Genomic DNA, 14,077 nt, shown 5'->3' on the forward strand with positions numbered 1-14,077 from the left:
TCTCCCAACAATACCCCCCCCCCCCATAGAAGAGGAAACATTTTTTACTCAAAGAATAGTTCTTGTGTTCTTATGTTAAGCTCTGAAACTTGTTGCCAGAGGATGTGGTTACAGCGGTTAGCGTACCTGGGTTTAAGAAAGGCTTTGACAAGCTCCTGGAGGAAAAGTCTATAGTCTGCTATTGAGATAGACATGGGGGTAAGCCACTAGCTTCCCTGGAGCATGGAACGTTGTTAGTATTTGGGTCTCTGCCAGGTACTGTGATCTAGATTGACCACTGTTGGAAACAGGAAACTGGGCTAGATGGACCATTAATCTGACCCAGTATGGCTGCTGTTGTTTCTCCATTTGTGCAGTACTTAAGCAAATGAGAAAGAACGGAATCCAGTTTGAGATAGGGGGAATTTCACATGGGATGTGAAAAAGTCAGAAGATCATTAACCGTATTAACATTGCAGATTTGATAGGTACATAGGGGATCTGGGCATATTCTAACTAGCTCTACAAAAGTTAGAACCCTGGCAGAACTCTGGAATGCAGGTTCAAATGAAGAAGAATGTTGGGTTATTCTTGTATCACTTGAGATAGCAATAACTTTCTTTTTAACCCTTTCAGGACCATAAGGATCGTAGGCCAATTTTTGTGGTTTTGACGACATTTTTATGGTAAAAAGGGCTTGCAGATGCCAAAAAATTTATTTTTTTTGTGAAATATCATTATTTTTATTTAAAAAAATCACACTTCTGGCTTATGGACAGTGTGGCAAGTGAATCTTCTCGTCAATCTGGCAACGACGCTAATGAATGAATGTCGGAACCAGTTTGTGTACATAAAGGCAGTATCATATGGAATCCGTACATATGAAATTTAGAACTGTAGACTATCCCAATCAAAATTTATAGGATTTTAAAGTTATAGGACAAATATGTCCCTTGGTCCTGAAAGGGTTAAAAAATTATTTTTTATTTTCTTAATAACAATATATACAATACAGTAAGTACAATACAATAATAATTATTATTATATAGACATTATTACAACTTAATTTGGACTATGTGTATTATAAAATAACAACCTAAAAAAACAAAAATTAAACATAGAATAAAATAAAATACTCATAAACTGCATATATCCAATTCAGATGGGAGGGAGTTAGGAAAGATTCTCCTTCAAATTTTTACAAAAACTATCCGGGGGTCCCATGTCTTAGTAAAATTAGCATTATTATTCTGTTTAATGGCTATTATTTCCTCATATTTTGTAATTATTCTCAAATAATTCCACCATTCAGGAAAGTTTAGTTTAGACTTATCTTTCCAATTGATGGCAATATGGTGGATAGCTAATGCAATCATTGTGTCAAATATTTTTTGTGGGATCAAGATATCAGGATCTGAGGAGCGTAGAATGATGGATTTGTAAGAGATGGGAGGATTATTTTCTAAATGGGTTATAGAAAGTATTCTGGACCAAATATCAGTCCAGAATACTTGTACCTTGGAACATTTATAAAGGGGTTCATAGTCGCGCGCGAGACACCAGCGCGCCGACAATGGAGGGCAGACAATTCAGTGCAAGTGTTACTGGACTTGGATTTTTGATAACACTTTTTGGGTTTTGAGGCACGAAGCACTTTTTGGATTTGGAGCACCTAGCACTTTAAGGATTAGTAGCAACAGAAGCCCGGGACGCTTTACAACTTTCACAACTCCAGCAGAGATAAGTACCCTCTCTCTCTCTTTTTGATGTCTACTTAAAGCTTTTGTGTTTTGATCTTGAGCTGTTTCAGAGGTAGGGATGAGTGCTATGATGTATGTAAGCCTGAACTGGCAGAGTCCCGTGCTCTTGGAGTTTGTATTGGCTATCACTGAGCACTATTAATTATTTACTTATATATTTATTTAGTATACTTTTAGAGTTAGGAATTTTCTTTTTTGAAGAATAAATGATATAGTATGAGGCACATTGGGAAGAATAATCCAAATTTATGTTAAGGTACACCTTAGGAGTCAGCACCCAAGAAACATATCTGGGTGTCACTATAGACACTACACTAAAATCTTCTGTCCAGTGTGCAGCTCTAGCAAAAATAAGCAAACAAGATGCTAGAATTATTAGGAAATGGATGGTAAATAAGAATACAGTGGTACCTTGGTTTAAGAGCATAATTTGTTCCAGAAGCATGCTCTTAAACCAAAACACTCGTATATCAAAGCAACTTTCCCCATAGAAGATAATGGAAACTTGAACAATTCGTTCCACCAACCCCCTCTCCCCCCCCCCGAGGCTATCGGCGCTGCTCCATCACCCCCTCCCCCCGCTCTAACCGGCATCGCACCCCCTCCCCCCGAACCGGCATTGCAAACCCCCCCCCCCCCCGTGAACGCCCCCCCGCGAGAACCGCAAAGCACCCTCGTGCTGAAAGCGGAATCCACCCACCCTTCCTCCCAAGCACAGTCCTTACCCCTTCTGCTCGTTGTAAGGGTGAATGCGCGCTCCCGCCTCTTGCCTGGGCTGGCTCTTGCCTGGGCTGGGCCTTGAGCATCTGGCTCTCGTTCTCTCGGAGGAAATTTTTTTCACTCAGAGAATAGTTAAGCTCTGGAACGCGTTGCCAGAGGATGTGGTAAGAGCGGATAGCGGAGCTGGTTTTAAGAAAGGTTTGGACAAGTTCCTGGAGGAAAAGTCCATAGTCTGTTATTGAGAAATACATGGGGGAAGCCACTGCTTGCCCTGGATCGGTAGCATGGAATGTTGTTGTGAAGTATGTCCAAAAATCAGGTAGAGAAAATATTTATTTTCGAAACCACAAAGTATCTTTTTTTTCCGAAAATGACCTTTCTAGACATGTTCGCAAATAGTGCATCTATTTATTTTTACCTTTTTTTTTTTTTTAAAGGAAACGTCCAAACAAAAAACACAAAACAAGCTATTGTGATGTAGGGGGAGTGCCAGCATTTTTAGTAGACTTTTCACACATACATCCCAGCAGAGCAGTGGGGCACCTTAGGCTTGATGGACCATTGGTCTGACCCAGTAGGCTATTCTTATGTTCTTATATTAGAGTCATCTCTATGTAAACTCAACATAAGAAACAAATCTGAGTAAAAGTTAACCAGACTCTAATGAGACGAGTCACACTGCTTCTGAGGCAAATCTGAACAACATCTGGTCATAGTTAGCCAGAACTACGTCCTTTGAACAACATCAAATACCCTTTTCCACTTGTAGGGAGGAGAAGGTTTCCCCTGTTCCTGAGTCACTAGTTCTGGAGTGTTACCATTTGAGCTCTTCTGCCTTAGAGTGCAGAAGCTGGAGTCAGTGAGCGAGACAGCCTGGGAAGAAATTGCTTCCCTTTCTCAAATGCCTCCCTAATATTTAGTTGGTGTCCTTCCTTTGTCATGAGACTACCATTTGCATGCAGAGGCTGTAAATGCTCCTTCTGGTAATCGGAGCAGATGCCACTATGTTCCGTCCTGGGGCCCAGCTGCATTCTCTCCTCTTCTCTCCCAAGCAACCAAGTGGAACCGGCTTATAATGAAGCACTTGGTAAAAATAGATTTTTTTTTTTCCTAAGCTCTCGCCGTGGAGCGGTGCAGAACGAGTCGTTAGCTATGCATCACTAACGGCTCCTATTTCCTCATTAAAGGGCATCTCCTCTTCTTTTTTTTTTTTTTTCCAGAACCCATATTACCGGCTTATGAGAGTATGACGGATGATTGCTATACTCATTAGGAAGTCAATCTAATTGGTTTAATCAAAATATGCACGTAAGAAAAATATGTGTGACTCGGAGCTTAAAATAAAAATGCTATACATGGGCAAATCTGACGAGCCTCTGGTTAAGGCTCTGTGCTGCCAGGTAGAGTCAGCGGGATCTGCTTTAGCCTGGTTAGGGTTAAAAAGTGCTGAATTGGCACTAGCAATGCCCCAGGTGAAAGGCAAGTCGTGCTGTTAACATGACATCTAGTGGCTCATCAAAGTGCAGCACATTGAAGCAGTATCAATGAGGCTGGCAATTCTGCTTCAGGGAACCTTTCGTAATTGTACAACTAATTAAGACAATTTTTATGCTCTTTTCCTCTCAAAAAAAATGATATATATATGTATCCAAGTTAATGTTTATATAGGACTCCTTTTACAAAGGTGCGTTATGGCCTTACCGCGCAGAATAGGGCGCGCTAAATTGATGCGTGCTCTAACTGCCACATCCTCCTTTTAAGCAGGCGGTAATTTTTCAGCTAGCGCTAATCTTGTGCGTGCGCTAAAAACGCTAGCGCACCTTACTAAAAGGAGCCCATAATGGTAAGATATTTCTCTCTTCTCCCCCTCACAAAGTGTTCGTGATTCTGACAGTGCGGTTAAATTGGACTGCATGCAAGTCGGTCCCGTCTTTATGTGGTACCGTTTAGGTGCTTAATATAGCATTGAATATCTGGGAATAATGCCACCGGTGGCTAAAAAAAGCCGGCTGAATAGTGACCCCATTGTCAAAGAAGGCTCCTGTACTGCTTGACCTGCACATGGGAGAGAGAAGGGAAATTTTACTGAATCGGTGGTGAATAATGACTTCCTAAGGAGACTAATGCAAGCTGCTACAGCAGGGGTGCCCACGCTTTTTCGGCTTGCGAGCTACTTTTAAAATGACCAAGTCAAAATGATCTACCAACAATAAAATTTTTAAAAACGCAAAGCACACTGTACGCAGAGAAAATGTTAATTATCATTTGTATTTGGGAGGGGGGGGGGGGTTCAGAGGTCAAGGCAGATGATTTTAAAATATGCAATGTCACCTCAGTAACAACTATACAAAACCGCGATAGCGGTTTTTAGCACCGGGAGCTGCGCTGAATGCCTCTCGCAGCTCCCGACGCTCATAGGCTCCCTGTGCTAAAAACCACTATCGCGGTTTAGTAAAAGGGGGCCATAGTGCAAAATATAGACGTCAGATATAAATTCTCAAAATGGACACATTTTGATCACTAAATTGAAAACAAAATCATTTTTCCTACCTTTTGTCTGGTGATTTCATGAGTCTCAGGTTGCACTTTCTTCTTCTGTAAATCCAATATTTCTTTCTTTCTACCCCATCCCCTTTTCTTTCTGTCTCTCTTTCTTTCTCTCTCTCCTTGCCCTCCTCTTTATTTCTGTCTTTCTCTCTCCCCCTGCCCCCTTCTTTATTTCTGTCTTTCTTTCTCTCTCCCCCTGCTTGCTTGTCTTTCTTTCTCTCTCCCCCAGCCCCCCCAAGCCATCGCACCGACTTCTCCACTTCCTCGAGTCTTTCTCTCTCTCTGCCCCCTCCCCAAGCCACCACGCCAATTTCTCCCTGCTTCCTCGAGCCAGATCTGGCGCGTACAAGCGCCGGGCCCACACGCCTTTCCCCCCCCCCTTCCCCCCAACGTCAATTCTTACTTCGGAAAGGAAGTTCCAGGCCAGCCAGGGAGCGATTGGCTAGTCCAGAACTTCCTCTCCGACATCAGAATTGACGTCAAAGGTGAAGGCTTGTGAGTCCAGCGCTTGTACGCGTCTGGCCTGGCTCAGGGAGGCAGGAAGAACAAGATCACAAAGGCAACGTAGGAGGCAAAGTAGTAGGGGCCAACATTTTTTGTAGACTGACTACACAGACATCCCAGCAGAGCATTGGGCACCTTAGGAGGCACTGCAGTGAACTTTGCATAAAGGATCCCAAGTACACATCTCACTATAATCCCCTTAGGATGTTTGAGCCCTCCAAAACCCACCCCAAACCTACTGGACCCACACCAATAGCCCTTATGCCTGCAGGTGTCACCTACAGTATATGATAGTAAAGTAGGTTTGGGGTGGATTTTAGTGGGTTCACCCTCTCTACCACAAGTGTAGCAGTTAGAGTGGGATATGGTCCTGAGTCCTGGAGTCCACTGCACTGCCCACCAGGCTACTCAGGGAACTACTTGCTGCTCTCAAAGGACTGGCCATAGCATCTGCAACTGTCATACAGGCAGGTATGCACCGTTTCATTCACTGTCGGGTGTTGAAAAGTCCATCCGGGAACAGCCGGACAGTCTTCTAAAAAGAGGACATGTCCGGCTGTTCCCGGATATCTGGTAACCCTAGGTTAGCATAAGGTGGTACAGCTTCGGTGAGGAAGTAATGCTATTGGAACCCACCCACGAACCACCCACTCCCTCACAGTTACATTAATTACCAAAGGAATGTATGTATTTTTTAATTCTTTTCAATTTAATTTAATTAATTAAAATTTAATTTACTTTAATTAATTTAATTTTAATTTAATTTACTTTAATTCTTTTCTGCAAGTCCACAAGATATCAAAGTGGTATACATTCAGATACAGGAGGCATTTTTCTGTCCCTGCACTGTTGGGCAAAGGTGTCTTTTTACTAAGCTGCAATAAAAATTGGTTGTAGCATGCCCGTACGTGGATGTTTCCTGTGTGTCATGACCATTTTTAGTGCAGCCGTAAAATAGCCGATTTTCTATTTTATTTTTTTTTGTATTAATGGCCATGCATTAATGTTGAAAGTCACTATATTTATGGCCTTAAAATAATAAATATTCTTGTGAGTGTAATTACTAATTAATCAATTCAAAAAACCAATGTCACAATCTCACTAAATTGTATATTCTTATACTGATTGCTTCAATTTTTCTATAAATCTCTCAGTCTTTCAGTAATCACCATTTTAATATAGCAGTTTGACATATAATTCTCATGTGACCTCTGCGGCTACACTTGGCTTTCATATTTCCTGTAAAACCCAAGCTATACAGTAGCCAGCCTCCTCATCGGTCACTCTTCTATCATATCTTTCATTTTAATTATTTATTTATTTGATTATTTAAAATAATTTATGGTATAGAAACCTTAAATAACTTATCTCAAAGTTGATACGCTGAATGGGGCGCCGACGTGAATTCAGCGTTTCACAGAGAAGCTGTTTCAAGGAGCATCGCCATTTAAAGACTAAACACCATTATCTCCGTGCAGGTCTAGCTTGGGTTTTACAGGAAATATGAAAGCCAAGTGTAGCCGCTGAGGTCACATGAGAATTATATGTCAAACTGCTATATTAAAATGGTGATTACTGAATGACTGAGAGATTTATAGAAGAATTGAAGCAAGCAGTATAAGAATACACAATATAGTGAGCGTGTGACATTTGTTTTTTGCATTCATGCATTAATGTTGTCATTAGCGCTCGGCCATTAAAAAATGCTCGGCCTGCATAAGCGCTTACCACAAACCCATTTTATAGGCAGTAAGGGCCTGATTTTATAAACGACATCTAACCCCTAGGCACCGCTCAATGCAGTTTTCAATCAATTGCTATAGAATTGCACCTAACGGAGCCTAAGTATTCTTAGATACTGGTCAGCATTGGATCTGTAGGTGCAGTGCCATTTAGGCCAGGGTTATCGTGGCCTAAATGAGTCTGCCTATGTCAATCCATGCCCCAAATCCACCCCTAACCATGCCTACTTGCCATGTAGGTGCCTCGGTGTAGACATCGGAAAAATATAGAACAAAAAAAAGTGGAAAATCGCTGGACTTCGTGTAAAGCCCTCAATGGAGACTGCCCCACCTTTGTTGATTGGGCTGAGAAGTTTTCAGCAGCCCCTCAAACAGCCCTGCAGTCAGACCCCTGATGAAGCCGGTAATTCCTCTGAAACAGGTCCTATTAAGCATGTTTAAGATAATTGTGGGCTGGGTTATTTGTTAAAATTTTGGCTGTGAAATGTATTGTTACAAATAGTGTATTGGAGCTCCTATAGAAGAGACGATTTAAAAAAAAAAATTTCTAGACATATTTTTCGAAAATGAGCATTTTCCCACTGCTGATTTTGGGCGTCTAGCACAGTGGGGTGCCCCAGGGCTCAGTCCTGGGCCCGATTCTATTTAATTTATTCATAAGAGATATGACGCAAGGACTTAAAGGAAGGGTTGCACTGTTTGCTGACGACGCCAAACTTTGCAATATGACACATGATCTACTACTGCTGGAAAGATGGTCAACTACTTGGCAGCTAGGCTTCAATGCTAAAAAATGCAAGATAATGCACCTGGGCAAGAGTAATCCGCGTAGAACTTATGTACTGAATGGAGAAACATTGGTTAAGACCACTGTAGAACGCGATCTAGGGGTGATTATTAGTGAGGATATGAAGGCTGCCAATCAAGTGGAAAAGGCTTCCTCCAGGGCAAGACAGATGATGGGTTGCATCCGCAGAGGTTTTGTCAGCAGGAGACCTGAAGTAATGATGCCGTTATACAGATCCATGGCGAGGCCTCACTTGGAGTACTGTGTTCAGTTCTGGAGACCGCACTACCGTAAAGACATACTAAGGCTCGAGTCGGTTCAACGAATGGCGACAAGGATGGTCTTGGGGCTCAAGGATCTCACGTATGAAGAAAGACTAAAAAAGTTGCGGCTGTACTCACTTGAGGAAAGAAGAGAACGGGGAGACATGATTGAAACGTATAAGTACATCATGGGACGCATCGAGTCGGAAGATGATCTCTTCAGTCTCATGGGACCCTCAAACACCAGAGGGCATCCGATGAAAATCAGGGGAGGGAAATTTCGTAGCGACTCCAGAAAGTACTTCTTCACCGAGAGAGTGGTGGATCATTGGAATAGACTCCCATCGCAGGTGATTAAGGCCAGCAGCGTGACGGATTTTAAGAGGAAATGGGATATTCACGTGGGATCTCTAGGGGAGTAAACTCTGGGGGGCGGATAATTGGAATGGGCAGACTTGGTGGGCTATAGCCCTTTTCTGCCGTCTTTTTCTATGTTTCTATGCCCAAATCAGAATTAAACATATGTTTTAATTATGCCCCTCTGTGTGTTTGTGCTGTTTGGTTTGCCTCCACACTGAGAAAAGCACTAAGCCATGTGCTGTTGGTTTATTTTTACACTGGAAAAAAAAAGCGCTAAGGGCTAGATTCACTAAGGACGCCAATCACGTCCTGACCAGTTTGCGACCACTTTGCAACCTGATTTTCCTCCGACCCGATTCACTAACCTCTGTGCCGATCATCCTCCGATCTGATCCTGATCTGCGCATGCAAATGAGGGGAAACGGCATGCAAAGTAGGCAGGCAGCGATTCGCTAAACAAATCTGGAACACCGACTGGGTTGGCCAATCAACAAAAGAAGCGACTGCTGGGGACCGGTCGCTCATATGCTTTCTGACTGCATCTCCTGCTCTCTGCCCTGATTCTCCTCTTGCCGCCCTGACTCGCCACCCTGCTCTCACCCCTATTCTCCTCTTGCTGTCCTGCTCTCTACCCCGACTCGCTGCCTTGTTCTCTGCCCTGAATCTCCTCTTGCCACCCCGATTCGCCGCCCCGACTCTCCTGCCCTTCCCCTGTAGTGCGAACCTGTGATTTTAACCCGCAGATTTAAAGCGGGTTAAAACCATGGGCTCGCAAAGTATTAAACAAGTTTTAAAAAGTAAAAAAAAACCCACAAAACTCACAGCTCTGTAAGCATGCACAGACCATTCTCAGACAAAGAAGATGGTCTGAGCATGCTTCAGGATTGCTCACTAGCGACGTGTGTGGTCGGTGGGAGCATTCCTCCAATCGCCCCCATTTGTATGCCGACCCATTGAGAATTTGTCGGCCTGCCGCGGATCGCCCACGGATCGGGCACGATTGGCCAGGGTAGTGAATCGGGGCCTTAGTTATATATGTGTGATATTCTGAGGGCTGTCCTTGATATGTTTTGCGCATGAATAATTATAGTCTGAACTAAAATATCACCGCTATTGAGCTGATGTTTGACTTTCTGTGTACAGTGCAGAACCCAGCATGCCTCATAAGTTGTATTTTTAATGAAAGAACATCAGTAAAAGTACAAGTTAGAAAAAGAGCCCTCACTACAGGCTTAAAATGATTATTTGCAATGCCTTAGGCCATAAAATTGCATAAAATCATCTTTCTGCTTTGAGCGGGAAGATACAGGGGAAAAAAAATTAACACTGCGGGGACGGTGATGAAAAGTATGCTTCACTGCATGGACAGTGAGGCAGCAGGTATGAATCTCGAGTCTCTTTCATTTGAAAGGAAACTCTGCAATGAGAGGGCATCGGATGAAGTTAAGAGGTGATAGGCTCCGGAGTAATTTAAGGACATACTTTTGTATGGAAAGGGTGGAAGATGCATGGAACAGTCTCCCAGAAGAGGTGGTGGAGACAGAGACTGTGTCTGAATTCAAGAGGGCCTGGGAAAGGCACGTGGGATCGCTCGGAGAGAGAAAGAGATAATGGTTACTGCGGATGGGCAGCTCTATGACCTCACAATGCAGGTGTAAGGAGCCTTAGCCTATAGGAAGAGGAGATGCAAATGTTAAGAGCCTTAGCCAATAGGGAGAGGAGGAGATAGTGGATGCAGATGAGAAACTGAATGGGCCATTTAGAATTTATCTGCTGTCATGTTTCTATGTTTATTATCTTTGTCTCCATGTCACTCTCTACAGTCTGTGTTTACTGATTCTACCAGGAGTCGTCTCCTGTGCCAGTTACAATGGCTCAGGAGCAGAACTTCCAAGAAGATTGTGTTCAAAGAGCTCCTTCACCAGGTAACAAGATCCAGATAATCTAAAACCACTTCATAACTATAGTTTTACAGGCAATCTCCAATAAGCACTGACAGTGGTCCAATAGTGAGATACTGACAACATAGTAACAGGATCTCTTACTTGGGGTTGACTGCTCCAGTGGATCTCCATACAAAAGCTTCTCATCCCTTCCCAGATGGGTCTTTTCAACACATCTCACTGATAGTATATGTAATCAAAAGAATAGGGGGCTCTAAGCTAAAATATGCAGCAATATTATGCAGATAGTACCTGGGAGGTCTGTAAAAATATTTGGTAGCCTTATTCACAAAATATTGGTGGATCGGGTACTTATCTGCATAGCAGCTCCTGTCTACCTAACAGTGCTTTTGAATATCCTGCCCTTAAGGCCTTCCACATTCCTTATGGCTTGAAATAAGGTTTTGCAAAATAATAGATTTATTTTTTTTTTGCACTTTTCACAAAGATTGTCAATTCAAAATTTAAGGTAACATTTTTTTGTGTGTGAACAATCAAAAATTGGTACCAATGATTTTACGGTGAGAACACTAAAATTAAATTTTAAGACAGTCCAAAATAGTAATACCTTTGAAATTAAAATGCTGAAATATTTTGATACCTACCAGACAAGACTTAACATTGGTTTCAGTTTCCTTACTTGACATTGCTGTTTGGTTTTCACCTTTCAATGTAATATTTAGAAATAAATGCAAAAGAAATAGGGTAATACCTTTTTTATTGGACTAACTCAATGCATTTTATGATTAGCTTTCAAAGGTAACCCCTTCTTCTTCAGATCAGAAATAAGCAAATATTGACAAATATCAGTATATATATATACTAGCTGATGCCCCGGCGTTGCACGGGTATTTAATTATAGCAATAACACTGTAAATGGATTCAAATAAAGATACTTTATAGTGGTGAATGAAATTATTTTTTTACAGCTTAATAAAAAGTACAATATTCAAATAATAATGTGAAATATTTGACAAAATGAATATAATACAACTAACGCAAAACGTGATTATAAACAACATTTTTAGTTTCACCTCCAGGAGCAAGAACATATAAATTGTTGGGTGAACCCACCCTTGAGCAAGCAACATAGAGTTGTGGGCCGAGAGACCCCCAGAACATATCAGCCCAGGTAGTGAGGGATCTGCATACCAAGTTTCGTTCAAATCGGTCAAGCCGTTTTTGAATTACTGTGAGAATGGCAGCTTTTTACATTTTTTCCATTGACATGAATGGGTGATATCTGATTTTCTGTTTGTAGCTCCGCCCATGTGTGCAGGTGGGCCGCGAGACCCCCAGAACATATCAGCCCATGTAGTGAGGGATCTGCATACCAAGTTTCGTTCAAATCGGTCAAGCCGTTTTTGAATTACAGGGAGAATGGCAGCTTTGTACATTTTTTCCATTGACATGAATGGGTGAAATCTGATTTACTGTTTGTAGCTCCGCCCACGTGTGCAGGTGGGCCGCGAGACCCCCAGAACATATCACCCCAGGTAGTGAGGGATCTGCATACCAAGTTTCGTTCAAATCGGTCAAGCCGTTTTTGCGTGATCGCGGCACATACACACACACACACATACATACCTCCGATTTTATAGATATAGATATATATATATATATATTGAAAAATATATATATATATAGAAAAATATGTGTATATATATATATATATATATATATATATATATATATATATATACAGATATTTGTCAATATTTGCTTATTTCTGATCTGAAGAAGAAGGGGTTACCTTTGAAAGCTAATCATAAAATGCATTGAGTTAGTCCAATAAAAAAGGTATTACCCTATTTCCTTTGCATTTATTTCTAAATATTACATTGAAAGGTGAAAACCAAACAGCAATGTCAAGTAAGGAAACTGAAACCAATGATGGAAATTCCAGGGGATAATAAGCCCTTCCAAATGCATGAAGAACCAGTCAACTTTACTCTTGTCACTCAGCATAAAATATTCTCTGATCTATACAATCTCCAAAAAGGGGGACTAGAATTCAAACTAATCCACGGTTTGTACATGGCCCTCTGCCCTACAAAAGATAAAAGTCACTTCACGCAAATTTCTGATTACACATCAGCGTTAGAAATGAATGCAGTTCAATCGTGTCTATGACACACATTAGCTTTCAGTCCAAACCATCATCTTCGTATGCATTGGTATTCTAGTCTGAGCACCGCCTCTCATTTCTGCTAAGAAGCAGTTGTGGATAATCAGGAAAATAACTCCAGGTGCTAAGCGCTGATAGTCCTCAGACACTAAACCTTTCTCCAAGTAGCAGAAATCCCTCAGGTGAAAAAAAAACGTAGCCATATTTAATTGTGTGTTGGCCATTCTCTACCCAACCACTGGATTTCCGTCTTCAGTATCCTGAAGAGATTTTAATTGACAGACTTCACTGTACACATAATTTACCTTGATGTGCGTGTGTGAATTCCACTATAGTCCCTGGCCAGGCTCATCTGCAGCTTAGTTTAATAGGATGACAGGGGAAAAAAGAGTGAATTACTAGGAAGATTGTTTTTAACAAGTAATAAAATCCTGAATGACTTGACTCTGGATTACTTGGTCTACTGAGTTTTGGATTCAAAAGTTGTTTTTCCGTAATACGTTTTATGTATGAGAAGGTAACGAGATTTATATGAAAAGCCTCCAGATTAGCTCATTGGAATAATGTTATACTCTATTATAAATCAATATATTTCCTCATACTGGGACTTGTTTCTGGACACTCTTTATCCTGGTTTCTTCGGATCAGATATCTTTCAGTGGATTAAAAACATATCTAAATAAATATATCAATAAATAGTACAGCAGTGCTGTGGACACAGTTAACCACTGGGTTATATTGCTACAATAGTGTAATGGCTCTAGGTCACAGGGGTGTCCAATGTCGGTCCTCGAGGGCCGCAGTCCAGTCGGGTTTTCAGGATTTCCCCAATGAATATACATGAGGTCTATTTGCATGCAGTGCTTTCATTGTATGCTAATAGATCTCATGCATATTCACTGGGGAAATCCTGAAAACCCGACTGGACTGCGGCCCTCGAGGACTGACATTGGACACCCCTGCTCTAGGAGAACGATCGCAATGCTGCATCTTATATAGTACAATCTCTCATATCTCAAGTTAAGTAGGGCCTCAGCAGCGACTTGTTTCATATAAACATTTTTTACACCAAAGCTCACCTGCCTCCTCATAGATCACAATCTTTATTTCATACATTAATTCACTAATTTTTCCTGCATTAGCATTAATAAAACAAAAACAAAAGCAGGACAAGGGAGACAGCACAGAAGATGACCTAACTGGCCGCCATCTTGTTGGAATATTCATTTCTATCTCTATTTCTACCTCTGTCTTTATATTTTTATCTTTACTTTTCATAAATTGTTCCTTCATGTACTTTAGTTAGATTGTGAGCCTTTGGGACAGTTAGGGAATTTCCAAGTA

The sequence above is a fragment of the Geotrypetes seraphini genome, chromosome 14 (genome assembly GCF_902459505.1).
Source record: "Geotrypetes seraphini chromosome 14, aGeoSer1.1, whole genome shotgun sequence".
Classification (NCBI taxonomy): domain Eukaryota; kingdom Metazoa; phylum Chordata; class Amphibia; order Gymnophiona; family Dermophiidae; genus Geotrypetes; species Geotrypetes seraphini.